General features: G+C 32.6%; 1 protein-coding gene across 1 annotated transcript in view; it reads right to left on the minus strand.

Annotated features, from left to right (window-relative positions):
• LOC126738141 (delta-sarcoglycan) overlaps positions 1-14,829 on the minus strand; it is a 263,842-nt gene that overhangs the window by 248,062 nt on the left and 951 nt on the right. The window lies entirely within an intron of this gene.

The following is a 14,829-nucleotide window of genomic DNA, read 5'->3' on the forward strand; positions in this document are numbered from 1 at the left end:
CATGTCAAGAAATTCGGATATTTTGTAAAGTCGGTCATCAGAGAGTCTGTCCTTCTCATTATCACTTACATGGAACATGCCCAAAATATCTTTAAATTTGTTTCTACTCATAATTGTGGGTATGCGATTTTGGTACAACGATTTGGTTGATCAATAATCCCGTAACTGAAACATTGGAAGAAGGCCCATTCATAATATAATGCCAAAAAAATTTTCGCATTGTCACGGGATTGGTATCCACCTATTTCGGCACCTTGGCCTTCCGGTTTGGATCTGCTGTTGCCGCAGCAACTCGCTGTGAAGCAAACCTATTGGTTTCAGTCACAAATAGATTAATCATCTCATCGTCGATAAAATAAGTAAAGAATTCAGTTGGTTCTTTCCCTGCAAAGTCTGCACTAACAGCTGGAATAACACCAACATTCTGAGGGCTTTCACTAAAAGACAGTCGGTCTCCTTGAACGTGATCCCATATTTGCTTAGTAGTTAAAGTCGCTAAAAGTACGTTATCGTCTAGATCTTCGTCTTCGGATAATAATATGGCAGAATTATCTGAACTATTACTTTCAACAAGAATAAAATCTTTATCTACGAGCGAATCATCTGAAAATCCGGTAATTTCGTCTTCTATTATATCTCTTGACTCATCGTCGGACAGATTCTCCAGCTCCTTTGCCAATTCTTAATCCGATAGATATTTCTTAGCTATATTTGCTTAACTCAACTATAACAAAAAACACATTAAAGCTAGTGTCCACGGGTGGGCATTCGGTCCAAAAAATGTAAAATAGCATTCTGGGACCACGTGCCCACCCGTGGGTCACTGCAAAAAAATGTACAAAAACAGCCAAAAGTCGACAGAGTATTGATCCACAAACAACATAAATTGCAAAAAAATATCCAGAATAAAAATTTGGTCCCTGGAAGTAAAATCCAAATGCCCACCGGTGGGCACGCGAGGCTCAACGTGTTACGGACACATCATAAGTGTTCTGGACAAATTTCTGTCTTGGCCAGAACCAGCAAATTCAGGCAACAAATCTCCAAATTCAACATTCGAAAATTGATTATGACAATGGAATACTATTTGCTCTCTGACGTGCTCAGACGATATAATAGCGCAAACAGTAGCCTGAATTATGTTATTTATCGCAAATGCCTACCAATCTCACTAATACCTTGATTGGGTAAATTTTGTGTTATGTAATTTTCAAAATCGTCTTCTATTCTGGGAACGTCTCTTGCGCTGCCTTTATCTATGATACCATCTTTGCTTGACTATTAGATTTTGTCTTATCCCACACCTGCACTTAAAATGGCCTTTACATTCGGTTAAATAAATATATAAATTATTTACTTATAAGTTATAAATTCATAATTTCATATACGTTTCGCCATAATCGAGTCATGTCGTAATAATCTCCACTTGTCAATTCGCATCACTCATGCGAACCTAACAAAACGTAATAACTGTCAACACATAATATGCGGTTATAGCTAAAGGCGGGAAATTCAAAATTTTCCTACTTTAAATTTGTTCTATGGCTATATTTTTCAAGACACTAACTCAGTTTTTGATATTATTTATTAGCCCAGTAAGACGATGTAATAACAAATTTATTACAAACAGAGAAAGCGGCAGAGCGTTCATTAAGTCCGTAATAAATATTAATTCGGTCTATCATAAGAGTTTCCGTTTATCAGCATTTGAATTGTAAATCTGCGGCAAATTTAGACTTAGGTTTGGCTGGTTCTCTGTTTCACTTTACTCTTCAGTGCCGTTTTAGATTTAGTTTCCGAAATCGATAGAAGTGGCTCAAGCAGTAGCGTAGATTCGAAGATCAGGGTTGATAAAAAGGAAAGAAGGATATACGTTTAGGGAGAATTAATTTAAGTTGGGACTACTCTTTACTAAAGTTAGCAAGATAGTTAAATAAGCAAATTGGATGCAGTTTTTACACTGATTAATATTAAGTTCATCCCTGGAAAAAAAATTATTCAGATATGTATTTATAGTTTTTTTAAAGCGGGCTTATTTTCATTAACATGGTATTTGTCTATATTTGTACTATATTTATTATTTAAGGAAAGCAGCCCGAAAAAGAGTAAGAGTAAGTAAATAAAAAAATATATATTTACAATAAAAAATAATATAAGTAGAATAATGCAAGAAGCACAAGATTAATCTATTACAAAACAATTCTTATAAGATCTGATTAACTTTAGTAATTCAACTGTCTGAGATTGTTCACAGTAACAATAGAAGAACATCTTTCCAAGGTAATGGATGAGCATCAAAAGGATTGGGATGTCTACTTGCTAATGTTTTACATACAACTGGATGGTGTTAATCCAGTTTTGTTCGGCAGAGAACTTCGTTTAACATGTGACTTGGTGTTTGGTACCTCAAGCAATGAGGAAGTCACAGTGGAGGTCAAAATGAAACTACACGATGTTCACAAATTCGTCAGAGAACGATTAACGGTTCAAGCATCTGGATGAAGACTCGATACGACCTCAAAAACCCCATATTTCTTAAATAGTTGAAAGAATCATTTAAGATTTGTAGGCAGTCGAATTTTTTTTCTTAATTATTCCCAGTTATTTTTGAACGATTTGAATCTATTTTTGACTACTTTTTATGCAACTGATATTTTTTGACATTTTCATAGAGAAAAATGAAGTCAAAATAAAAAAATACTTTTTTTGCAACTTTTTTAAATCATTAATGGCATTTTTCTAAGTTTCTAGGCAGCTGAAGCATCCTTCTGTTAATTCTAAATCATTTTGTGTATTCAACTGGCTGGAATAAATATATACCTTCTTTCAGGCAGTTGAATTGAAATAACTGCTCAGGATTTCAGCAAAATGACAAAGTATGGCTTTCGAACCTTCAAAGCAAGAAAGGGACATCACCAAAGCTGATGCCATCCTGGGAAGGTTCGTATGCGGTAGTAGAGAATTAATGATGTAGTCTATAGAATCCGGCGTAGCCTTAAGGCAAAGATGAAGGTGGTTTATTTAGATAGACCTTAAGTTATTATGTAGATCAGGCTAATCTGATCGCCCCAGATTTAAGACAGGCGTATTGCTACAAAGTTGCCTTAATACGACCCTGTCTTGGCCGAATTATTCTAATCGATATATAATCATTTATATTTATATTTAAAGAACACTCTGCTAAATTTAAAATTGAAGAATGTTATTGGATATATATAGGGATTCGATTGCTTGATTCGTATTCAGTCTATGTTTATAGTTGTAATTGTAAGTGAACTAGTGAATAAAAATTTAGTTTTTAGTGTTCCAAGTGTGCTTATTTATCGAACCCAAGAGAAATCCGTAACAATATGAAAATTTTAAGCACTAAAGACAACTTTTCAACTTGCCCGTCTTTTTTTAAATTAATTAATTAATTTAAAGAAAAAAACTCAAATAATAAATATTGCCAAATAATTCTGACCCCGCAACCTCCACAAATATATTCAAAGCTCACTTGATAAAAAGCATTGGTGTGCCACAGCGTCGCGAACATTTTAGGCATCAATGGCAGGTTTTTGCATCGATGTGCAGTGTGCGGCGAACTACAAACACGGATTTTCAATTAAAATCTCTATTTCGTATGCACTATCACTTGCCCTCATCGCGTCCTCCCATATACTGGGAAAATCCGCGTTAAGTATCGCTGCTGGCTTTTTGTATTAAACGAATTATATTTCGTATAACGCACGGTTTCAGTTTCTGGAGACTAACGAACGGATCTTGCTTGGTAGAATGTATAGAACCGGATTACAGGATTCGTTTTAATCAAATATGCGTTTTCAAGCAACTAAGACTATGTACTGTACTGGGTTGATTCTTTTTATTAATCTTTGAGCCATGCTCTTTATTTTATTTAAAATAGAAATATACTGGGTACAGGATATAACAAATATAAACATTTTAAAGAAGATGTTAGAACAAATAATTAATAAGAAAATATTTAAAATTTGACAACGTAGCCTAATCATAGAGAAATTTTCAAATATTGTAAACATCGAGAAACCAACCGAGTATATTAGGAACCGCATCGCCGATAATAGTAATTTCTTAGTTCAGAATACTGGCGCGTAATTTAATACAGTAAAAATAAATATATTTAGTAGTCGTGAATGATCGTGTCTTTGTGTGAAGTGTGTAAAGAAGTGTTGTCTGCGAACAATCATCATCATTTTACCCTATATGGGGCATGCTAAGAAATTCATGTTTAAATTATTTGCTGGCATAATTTGGTTACTAGGTATCTAAGCGTGCAATTCCCTGTGTAAAGTGAGTATCTGTGTTCTGCTCGTACATAATATATCCTAAAAAAATTCAAACCAACGTTGCAAGAAGTCCAGCAGACGACTTTGAGGTAGACAGTTATAGGAAAACATATGACTCGCAAGCAAACAGGAGAAGATATATTACACAGTTGTTATGGGAGACTGTAATAAACATGAGAAACTCATTGGAAATTTGAGATTGCGAGTCAAAAATAATAGAGGCGATATGCTAATAATTTTTTAAACCTCGAAGACCTATATTGCCTTAATACCCTTTTATACAAAGCCTCCACATAGAAAATGGACATAACAATGCCAGATAATAAAGTAAAATATGAAATTGACTAAAGGTTCTCAAACTGTAGTAAAATATGTTGAGATGTCACTGTTTTAAGTCAACGTAGCGATCACAGAGCACTGAGAAAAAATTTGATAATTAAACCAACATTGGAGAGAAAGGAAGTATTCAAAAAACCAAGATTTCCAACAAATGAAGAATTAATAAGTAACAGTAATTAATATAAGGAAAAGTATTTATGTATTTGCTGTATCTATCAAATTTTAACCGATTATTATTTGTTGATAACAAGAGTATGTAAAAATGTAAGTTGGTTAATTGTTTCTTATTCTTAGGTAAATTTAATGGATCGAAAACAGTTATTGTTATTGTTGTTTTAGAATATACAATATCAGATAAACCTATCTTATTTTTTTGTCTTAAATTTATCATATATTGAGTTGCACCAAAGCTAAAAATTACGTAACCAAAAAAAATTGTATAAAATGCAACACAGATAAAAATCATATAAAATAATTAAAATAAACATCAGATAAATTCTTCGAAAATGCATTTAGATGAAATGGAAAAACAAATGTATTTACATATTTATACGTTTTATGTTTCTCTACTAAGTGCATTTTATTTAGATATTTTGTTTGCGTAAAAAAAAAGAGAAATTGATATTTAATGCAAATAAATTATTATCGAATGGATTTGATCTAAATAATAAATGGCATTTTATTAATGTTTCGTTAAATAAAACGTATTATAAAATTTATTTAGATGGGATTGGCTTAACCAATGTACTGGGTTTTTGACGTTTTTAGCAAAATAACTTGATTGTATAAGTTTTATTTTTAGTTTATATAGTTATTTTTTATTTAAAAAACCGTTTAATTAGATCTGAAGGGCTTTTTGTTCAATCAATGAAAATAAAAAATGAAGATCACATTACAGCTTTTATAAACAAATTTTCCATTTAAACAAGAAAAAAACAGGTAAAAGCATCATTTAACAACTTTCGTATATAAGATTTTAAAAACATCAACTGAAATACCTATTCAATTTTGATTGAACTTACATTTCGATACTTGAATCTACTACCACCGTTATTAAGTTAAATAAAATGAAATTTAATAAATAAAATCACTTATCTTCTTTGCATTTATTTGATTCTTCGGAAGACATTCAATCAAAGACATTTTTAAATTAATTTTTTTTAATAATATACGTTTTCTATTAATTTCAAATTGCCTTGACAGAGATTTATGGATATTTTGTACCTATAAAAAGAATAATAATTGCATCTGGCAATAAGGATCTTATCTATATGGATGCAAGTCAAATAAATAAATTAAATATGATCCTAAATATTAAATTAAAATACTTTAAAATAAAGACGCGAAACCCAGAAAAATACGTAACTAAATATATATCAAACTTTTTCATCTGCGGTTATAATAAGTTCCTTTGGGTCACCTATAAAGAAGCGCAAGATTTCCATAATTATTATTAAAACATAGTTTTCTATAGCAAACTATTTAAATATTTTTTATTTAAATATACCGGGTGGTGCGTCGCCGAGCGGAACATAGGAAGAATCTCATGTAAATTTTAAGGGGGTCGATTATTGGCTTCCCTGTACATTTTACAGAAAAAATGTAGGATAACTTTTTAAAGAGACCAATCTGGAAAACCCTCGTACAAAGTTTCAAAAAATTTGAATAAGTGAATAATTGCAAAATTAGCAAATTTTCGGTTCAGGTAAAACCAAACGAGCACCAGTAAAAAGAATATTGTCACTGACGTGAGGAAAAGTGTCAATAAATCAGTGACAGTCGAAATTTGAAAACAAGTATGAATTATTTAATCGACGAAAAAATAGCCATAATTAAGTGGCATTATGCGGGAAACAGTTTTAGAGCAGTATCTGAAATGTTTTCAGTTTATTTCCTCACCAAGCTCATTCCGTCCATTTCAACTATGAAACGTATTGTCCATAAGTTCGAGTCCAAAGGTACCGTAATAAATAATTGTAAATGTTCAACTCAGGGCTTTGCTGGCTTATGCATACCCTTTTAAAGAAATTTTCAATTACGTTATTGGATACATGAGAGAAAAAAAAAAGAAAAAGAAAACTCCAAGTATCAGTCTCAAAATGTCGATGTTTTTAATTAATCAGGTGACATGTTTCGCTAATAAAGCATCATCAGACCTTATAGCTAGATGACCTGCTAAGTACTGTAGAGTACTTAGCAGATCATCTAGCAAGACATTTTGAGACTGAGACTTTTCAAGTTCAAGGAGTTTTCAATTTTTTTTTTCTCTAGTTACGTAGGTCTCTTTGAGATAATGGACGAGTTCTTTCAGTATACATGTAGTGTTATAACATTGATAAAGCGTCTAATTTCGGCTTTCAATGTTTCGGTGGTTGCAGGCTTATTCCCATAAACATTCTTCACAGCTCTTCAGAAAATTTCACAGCCAAAAGTCTAAAAACGTTAAATCGCAAGAGTGTGAAGGATTCTGGTCAACAAATCTGGAAATGACAGGAGAAGGAGTAAACCCGTAAATGGCTGTCAAAAGATGGTATAACAGGTGGCACCGTCTTGCTGAAGCCACATATCGTCAAAATCAATAGCTTCCAAATGAGGCACAAGAATTTGTATTATCCTAGTACAATAACGTTCGTCATTCATCGATACTGAATTATCTTCTTTGTTTTTGAAAAAAAGGTTCAATTATTTCTCTAAACCATAACGCACAGCATACAGTGACGCCATAGAGAAATGAATATAGAAAGAGTGTTCGAAAGGTAGCCTAACGTCATCATCAAGTTCTAAAACTTAACCTAAAAATTTAGTTCGGTTAACTTCTAGAGGGTCAACTTCTGTCATAATTGTCATTAGATTATCGATTTTCTTTCGTTCCTTGCCACCAGTCCACCACCCACCTTCGCATCATCGATCGTCGCCATTGCTTATTCCTTTTTATTTTGGCGTTCATTGGGTGTGTCGTTTTATTTTTTTCTCAACAAAAAATAGTTAAAAATGTAGCTTAAAGTGATTAAAGTGTAATTTCATTATATAGAAGCTTTTTTGTTGTTTTATTGTGTGGTTTCAGATCCCTAGGATAGGGTGAGTGCAATTTTTTTTATCAAATAGTTCTCACCATGTTGTAGGTAACCTAAAATCGTTGTTTACCATTTTAAAACTGCCCTAATAATGTCATCACCAGGAACTTGTTCTAATACATAATATTGGCCTATTGAGGATTCATACAAAAATAAAATTTGCTTTAAATTTCCTGAAAGTGACATTATTAGGAGGTCCGAATAGTTTAAAATACTTGGTTTAAGCCCAACCTCAACAAGGTGTTATTTATGTCAAGACCATTTTGATGATATTTCATTTACTAGTACTATACATACTCATTTAAGAAAGTGTGGTCTCCCAATTGCTGGCCCAAGTATTATTCAAAATGCCCCAATACTGGTTGAGGCACAAGTACCTTGGGAAGATACATTGACTTTATTACCTGCTATCATAATCCAGCAATCTCAATATAATGTTCAGAATGAATATAATTATGCTAAACCACTTTTTACTAGGTCTGACGAAAGGTATCATCAATGCTTTGCTGCTAGGAAGTACCAAAAGCATAATAAGTAAAACAACTTCCATTCTACCAGGTCATTACTGAAAAAGGTACCTCACCTTGATAAGATGGGAGTAAAATCCAAGGATTCTCCTTGAATATTTAAGGAAAAGGACCGATGACATCTAGAATTTAGGGTATACTTCAGTGTCAACTAATTTTTAATATCATACTCTCCATAAAGAATATTTTAATTACAGGGTTGGTTTTTATATATTACCACTCCCTTAACATTTTTGTAGTAAACGTAAAATTTTTAGGGCATATTTTTGAGAAATATAGTTCTTATGTCTATAAATAATTAATTTATAAATTTGATAAATTGTAATTTTTGTATCATATCCTCAAAATGTAGAAAAAGCAAAATACATACCATGGACAGTGTTGTGCTAAAGCAGCACAAAAACAAATTGTATCAGGATCCCTTTTAAGACAATAAATTATTAACTTACTTTACAATTGACTTTAATTCTACCCCTACCCTCGTTAATTTGTTGATAACAGTGAAATTAACATTGTTAGTATCAAGCATTTAATTCTCAAAATAGGACTTAATATATTATACATAAATCTCTAAAATATTAACTTACATTAAATCTTTTTTTGATAGCGTATTAGGCTGTAAAATCTCTTTCACATTCTCTAAAAATCAATGAAAAAGTGCTTTATTAACAATTTATTTTTTTGAAGGGCCTTAATGCATTAACTTAACAGCTTAAAAGCAAATTTGATGAATTTAATGTCAAAAAACTAACGAATTCAATTAAAAAATGTAAAAAATAAACTTAAATTACATACATTATCACTCTTAGCCTCTTCAAAAATTAAATTAATACACTTGCACTATTTCATAATTAATAGAGTTTGTGATCGAGATTCACAGCCTTTACGCTGTTAAAAATTGATTTAATGGGTCAATAATTTTAAATTCGCGCCATTCTAAAATTTTGAATAGCACGCCTGTCATTTCTATGACAGATCGGTATTACAGTAGACTATTTTACCGACTGTGACAAATGTCAATTATTTTAGTTCGGTTAGGCCGCATCCGTGGTGCTGCAATCAAGTTTAGGGTAAAGATGGTGCCTACTTGTTACTATGGGATTAAACCCCTCTTATACTTTTAATTACTCTATGAGTGACACGTTGCTGATGTATGCTTTTTTCACCATTCGTGGATTTTTTAAGCCGAAAATGCAATCACTGAGGATGATTTTGTTTGCAAAATTAGCAGGTTACTCAAGGATCCTATTGGTGAATTCTCTTCGCTGTTTATGGTCTGCTGGCACAAATTATTAAGTCAGTTGGATTTTGTAGGCATGCAGCAGTAAGTCTTTAGTGAAAATTCAATAAAGAGTGCCTGTTCCGGATGACGAATTGATGTCTATGGCCTTTGGCGGATGTTTTGTTCTAAACGACCTCTACGAGCTCCTTTTTGTGTTATTCACATCACTAACCAAACCAGTACTTTTGAATTTTTCAATTATTCTTTTCACAATAGATGGACTAGCAACATTATATCGACCAAATATTGGACGCCTTGTACGAATAGTGGCAATGTAACCTTCATCATTTTGATAATAATTTGTGACAATCAGGATGCATTTTTCTGCCTTGTAAAGCTACATAGTTACTCCAACTCCCATCTGTCAGCTTTTGATCTGCCAGGTCATAATTACGTGACATTATGAGTGTCAAACATGGCGCGTAATTCAAATCTTGCGTTCTTATTGAACTACCCTTAAGTTGTGTGGCTCCTTTAATATAAGAACATAACAGAATAATTTTCTAAAATCGCATTTTGGTGAGATAAAAACCTACCTAACTAAAAAAAATAAAGTTTAACCATTTGGATGGTACTAATTTTTTTTTGTTGTTGACTCTTATAATCACTTTTTATAATTTAATTTATACTTAATAAAGTGCGAGCATTATATGAAATATTTGCAGAGCCATCTGGATTTATTAGGGAAGTTTCAAAGGCTAAAATAAACACTCACGTCCCATCTCTGATTACCACAACCGAACGTCTCATTAAAGTCTCTTAGAGTAGATTTACGAGGGGAAACCTACCCCGCACGGTCTTCATAAATCAAACCAGTGTTTCTTATCTTAACAAGTGCACGTAAATAATAAGGCGATTTTTGAAATTTTTCTTTACGCGAACCAGGGAAAAATTTTCCGTACTCTGTTCGTTTACACGCTTTGAAGCCTCGTTTCTTACTAATTTAAACTAATATTAACCTTAGAGAAATTTATGGGATTTTTATAAGAAGTTTGGCTTTAAAAAGGATAATAGTTAGGAAACCAGAAGTATCTCTTAATTATTTACATTTTACATCATGTATTACTTTATATTTAAAAGTCAGTAATTTTATTAGAGTTTTATTTACATACATACCAACAACTTACCTAATTTAAGTACATTTCAATTGAAGTAGTCAATCATGTGAAATTAAAATTAAGGGAAACAGCATTACAAACTCACTTTGCAAACCAGTATTAATTACATAAGATGCGCATGCGTAAGCATGGTGGATGAGGACGTTGATAAAACTGGCTCCAATACACGATGCAAATATTGTCAAGAAGCGGTTACAAATTCCTTTGCAAAGTGCGTCACAAGTGAATGGCAATACCACACCTCATGTGCATTAAATGTGGTGAAGTAATTACTGATCTAAGGGAAAAGGAAGTTTTATTGTATAAGAACATTAAACTCCTGGAAGATAAATGTGAGATAATTAACCAAAATCAAAAAAGTAATTATTTCATGTTGGCAACACTGCAACAAGTTCTGCCCATCTGTTTGGCATTGAAATCGACCTTTGAACCTCTGCTCTAAATTAATGCAAGATCTGTTAATGCAGCAGTTACTAAAGTTTACTTTTATCTATAATAAAATTAAAGAAATTCAGTAGTTGGAGGGTAGGCCGAACGAAAGTTCAGAAAACGGTAATGATAACCAATGGAAGAAAACACAACGACGATCCAGATAATTTATTGAAGATCGCAGTGAAGGAGACTCACAAATGCAAGATATCCCAACGTTTATATTCCTACTTATAACCTAACCAGTTGCAGGAGTTTTTGAAACCCACTTTTTCTCAATGTTAACATTTTCTAAATTATAATCTTTTTGTAATCTGCCTTGCCACGAGCTCTTCGAAAATTTCCGTTATTGCATAAATTTCGGTGAGTGTTTATAAAAACTTGACGATTTGGAACATGTCTTAGGGGAAATCTTCGGCGATATTCACGAACAGCCGCTAAAGAACTGCCATTACACAAACCATAAACAAAATGCATGTCAGCTAACTCTTGATTTGCAAATCTATCCATAATTTTTGAAAAAATGAATCACAAAAAAGAACTAATTTACTTTGCCAAAGCAAATTTAAAAAATGTGAAGTGTCAACAAAACGTTAAACAAAATTTAACAAATAAACTAATTGTCAACAAACACAGCCAACTATTATTTTACAAGATGTTATTTGTAGTTACTTTTTGAAATACCAATTCATGATTTATTAATAATTGATTTTTTCGAAAACGGAAGCTCCTATCGAAATTAGACAAGAGCACCTTTTTTATGTAGAAATGTTTGTTCTTTTCAATTCTAATACCAAAATTAACACGGAGTTGCTAGAAAAAAAGTTTTAACAATTTAAACTTTATCGACCACTTATTTTACACGACCCTGTATACATTTTGGCAAAAATGGTTGCAATATCAGGTTTTAATAAAACCAATAGTAAATGTTGAAAATTTCAAAAGATTACAACTAGGCGTTCCGGATATAACATGATTCATAAAACACCCTGTAACTTAAAAACGATGCACTTTTGAACCATATTGTATATGGACTTTTTGTCTTATTTTTAGACAAAGATGCGGCTGGTAAAATATTGCGATGTAATTTCGGGACACCCTGTATATTAGTGGCATCGTAAGTATGTACGAACTTAAAAAAAATAAAAACCTTTTATTTTAATGACAAACCCCTGACTAGACATAACGATGAATAGTTATCAAAATTAGAATTTAAGTATCTTGGATAAGGAGGATTCAATATAATTTAACAGATTTGAAAGAAATAGTGTCCTAAAGGTAGTGTACTTTTAAATCGAAAAATATCAAGCCCCATTAAAATGTAAGTACGTCTATGAGGTATCTAGGCTAAGCTATCTATGAGCTGGGCAAAATGTGCTTTTTATAGCCATAGAGCCTCTTACCAAAAATGAACCATATCGCTCAACAAACCACCAAGATATTCGCTTGTATCAATTTTAATGTGGGACATCTTTTATAGAAAAACTACCATTTATTTAATTTTTCAAAATACTCATGAACATTGTACGGTTCAATGTTTAGCAGGAGTCTAAATATTTCGTTCTTCAACAATAAATATTACGTTTGGCAATATTTTAATGCTTACTGGTAGACTACTGTAAAATTGGATACAGCTGTAATATGACTCCTTTATATCCATAGTAAGTATGTGTTTGGGATATGTATTGTTTTATGTTCTTGCAGAATATGCATTTTGTGGCTTGCAAGCATTAAAAAAATCTTTGTTTAAAAATACAACAACCATTATTGGATATATATGGCATATATGGTATGTATTTTTATCACAGTCTAACAAAGTTGAAATCTATATACTTTGTTTTTATTCTTTAAATTTTCCCTGACAGGACTCCCTAAAATTAAGCTTTAATATCTTTCCAATTTTTCTTTTTATGATAATAAGTAATCTACCTATGTCCCTACACTGTTCATACATCATAATGCCCTGTCTTATATGTAATTCAAAATTTGCATAATTTAAACTTGCGTGCATAGAAATCGGCCCACTGTAAACTTTTGACTTTAAATATATTTTTTTTTTAAATTATGCATCAGATCAAAAAAAGAAATATGCTGTTTGAAAGATAATTTAATATCCTTTAATGTGAGTAGAAATTTATCAAGAAAGCTTATCATTTATATGCGTAGCATCCGGTAAACAAATGAACTATGTTTATGTGATGATTGTAACGAATATAACCAATTTGTCAAATAATAAAATTATTGCGTTTGCAACTGAAATTTGCATATTATTCGTTTTTTATATCCTCAATAGTGTTCAAGTGTGTTAATTTAATGCACACTACACCCCAAAAAGCCGCCCAAGTTATTGCTTTAATCGAAAATGGACTTAGTCAGCGAGCTGTTGCTAGACAATTGGATACGACTCGCGCAGCGGTTCGAAGAGTGTGCCAACGTTATGAGGAAACTAAATCCTTTCATAGGCGACCTGGAACAGGTAGGAAACGATTTACAACCGCTCGTGATGACCGCTTTATTATGTCAACAATATTAAGAAATCTTCACCTTAATCCCGTTCAAGTGCAACGACAGCTCCGTGAGGTGCGAGGAGTGCCTATTAGTCAGTGGACAGTGAGACGAAGACCGCAGAAAAATAACCTGACCCCTAAAACACCTGCGATTTGTTCAAAACTTACTCCAGTTCATCGGCAAGCACGCCTGCGTTTTGCAAGGGATTATCTGAATTGGACGTTGGAACAATGGGGATCTGTTCTGTTCTCAGATGAGTCCAGAATATGCTTCCATGGTAGCGACCGAAGAAGGAAAGTGTACCGAAGACCAAGAGAGCGATTTGCAGATTGCTGCTTTGAAGAGCGAAGTGCTTATGGAGGTGGTTCCTGCATGATCTGGGGTGCAATTTCTATAGAAGCACGAACCGACCTTCAGTTCATTCGTAGGGGCGACCGTGTTCGCGGAAGAAGAGATTTAACGGCTGCTAGGTATATCGAGGAGATTTTAGCAATTCATGTGGTACCTTACGTCGACTACATTGGAGATGAATTTACCTTTATGCATGACAACACAAGGCCGCACACCGCAAGAATCATGCAAGATTACATTGCAGAAGTCGGTTTTCGGGTTATGGAGTGGCCAGCATTCAGTCCTGACCAAAATCCAATCGAACATTTATGGGATGAGCTAAAACGAAGAATTCGAGCTAGACTTCGTACCCCAAACTCGATCCCAGAGCTTATTGTTGCAGTAAAAGAAGAGTGGCTAAACATCCCACAAGAAACAATAGCAAACTTGATTAGATCTATTCCAAATCGTATGAGAGATGTTATTAGGGCAAGAGGAGGTCATACCCATTATTAAATAATTAAGTGTTAAATTTTAAATTGTCAATAACCCTATTTATGTTAATAATAAAAAAGCATAATTTTCTTAGTTCATTAATTTCACTATGTTAAAGATAGGATGTTCAAATAAGTTTTCATAAATTTATACTCATATTAAAGGATATTAAATTGTCTTTCAAACAGCATATTTCTTTTTTTGATCTGATGTATAATTTTAAAAAAAATATATTTAAAATCAAAAGTTTACAGTGGGCCGATTTCTATGCACGCAAGTGTATAATTTTTGTAGTTTAACTGTTTACATATTTTGAAACAATTTGCACATATAAATAAATGTGTAAAGTCTTCCAGCAATAAAGTTTACATGTTGGTCGCAGATTAAGGTATGATCTAATATAATGCTTGGATTGGATAATTT

Source organism: Anthonomus grandis, chromosome 7 (assembly GCF_022605725.1).
Source record: "Anthonomus grandis grandis chromosome 7, icAntGran1.3, whole genome shotgun sequence".
Taxonomy (NCBI): domain Eukaryota; kingdom Metazoa; phylum Arthropoda; class Insecta; order Coleoptera; family Curculionidae; genus Anthonomus; species Anthonomus grandis.